General features: G+C 49.8%; 1 pseudogene; it reads right to left on the bottom strand.

Moving 5' to 3' along the window:
- Positions 1 to 275: 275 nt before the first annotated feature.
- Positions 276 to 1561, bottom strand: LOC102394596 (annotated as a pseudogene).
- Positions 1562 to 1971: the final 410 nt, after the last annotated feature.

Below are 1971 nucleotides of genomic sequence, written 5' to 3'. Positions count from 1 at the left end.
CTCCCACATCCAATATATGTGCTTCACAGAAAAACAAAACAAAACAAAAAAACAGGTCCACAAAACACAACAGCTAAAATGACAAAACTCCATTCATCCAAGGGCGGTGGGAGGCAGAAAGGGAAAATGGAAGGGAAATGGCACAGGGAGAAAGAGTATTCCAATTAGTCCAGGCACGGGGCTGGCAAATGCTAGGAAAGAGCTGCAGAAAAACCTGTGGTCCTTTCAGACTCACCAGTGTTTAAAATCTATACTGGTTGCAGGAAGATTCTGCCTTACGTGCACCAGAGACAAAAATCTGGATTCCTCAGAGAGAAGGGAATGTGGGCAGGGCCCTTGGCAGGGTGGTCCCTGCCTTCCCTGGGAGGGGGTGGAGGTGAACCAGAGAAGAGCTGCCACAGCATCCTTCCCATCCCATCTGGCCCCTCTGGATGGTGGGTGACCGACTCAGCGCCTGCGGCAGCCTTCACTTTAGCAGGAGACGGGTGCGGTGAGGGTAATTTTTCTGCAGAAGTGGAGCTGCTCAGGGCCGACTGCAGGTAGACCATCTTGTGGAAGAGTCTGTTGCTTAAGAAAACCACAAGGAGAAGAGGCGCAACTGGAAAAGGTATGCTTTGCCAGGGGTCTTTGCTTCATTGGCGCTGATAATGAATAAAGGAAAGAGGATAGAGAAGAGGCAGCCACTGACAATGTAGGAGGACTGCATTGCTGTGAGAAAAGCCAGGGGCAAACCAAATCCAAAGTAGTAAGGCCAATTCGTTTCTATGTTTGATAACCACAGGTGCATTTCAATTCCTTTATTGAACCAACGATATTCGAAGCAGTATAGTGAGTAGAGGACAGACATATGCAGGAGACTAACCAGCTGACCAACAAGATGAATGGGAAAGAGACTCACAGACATCCCCTGGAGAAGGAAGAGAGCCTGATGCAAGAGGTTGAAGAGCATGTCAGCAATTATTTTGCTGACACTAGGAAATGGGTGAGGTTTCCTCCCAGATACCTCGAATGCCAGGTCCGCTATATGCTGAAACCAAATCGCGTTGATGACTTTGCTGAGCACAAACAGGGGGAGCATCCAGAGAGCACTGAAAATTGATGTGAGGAAGAACTCCAGCCACAACCAGACATCCCCGTGTAGCGATGGGTCACCAATAATCTGGGCCGTTACTGATTGAAGGACGGGACTAAACACTCGATAAAACAAGAGGAGACTGAACCAGAAAACTCCACCATTCCAAGCGCAGCACTGAAAAATTCTGCTCACAATACGTGGTTCACTCTCCTGCTTCCTCTCTATGCTCTGGGCTCTCCTCTGAGCCAGGATACTGCTTGCCCTTCTTCGACGCTGCTCCTCTCTTCTTTTGTTGAATTCGAGCATCTAGCTTTGAGATGGTACAAATTCCCCAGATGGAGTCTTTGATTCCCCTGGCAAGGTCCTGCAGAAAGGTTTTGACACTGTCAGCCATCTCTTTACCACCCAAACTATCAGCTACACAAAGGAGAGAGAAGTGTCCCCAGATTTTTCATCATGAAGGACCGGCGGCGAACACCGCCGCGGCTCCGGCTCCAGCTCCAGCCAGGTCTCTGGCCCTCCAGCCAGGTCTCTGGCCCTCCGCGGGCCCGCTCGTCTCCTCCGAGCCCCTCCGCACCGGGTCGCACGCTCCCACCCGGGTACTGCCAGGGCCGGGGCCGCTGTGCCCGCAATGGGCATGCCTAGGCTGCATGCGGCCGCTGGGAAGTTGGTTCTTAGTTGAATATTTTGAGCTATAATTATGATCTTAATATTATTTTTTGTAACAGATACTTTTACTTGGTCACTCATTGAACTTGTTCTTTGTATGGGGTGAGGGTAGGGGTATGTCCAAGGGTCAGGCAGGAGGGGTGGTGGTGTTGAATGCAGCAGGCATGTATAGTACCCTACTTTTGTGTATCCTTTATTTTTATCCTTTACTTATCTTTTTTATAGCT

The sequence above is a fragment of the Bubalus bubalis genome, chromosome 2, assembly GCF_019923935.1.
Source record: "Bubalus bubalis isolate 160015118507 breed Murrah chromosome 2, NDDB_SH_1, whole genome shotgun sequence".
Taxonomy (NCBI): Eukaryota; Metazoa; Chordata; class Mammalia; order Artiodactyla; family Bovidae; genus Bubalus; species Bubalus bubalis.
This window is presented reverse-complemented; position numbering and strand designations above follow the sequence as displayed.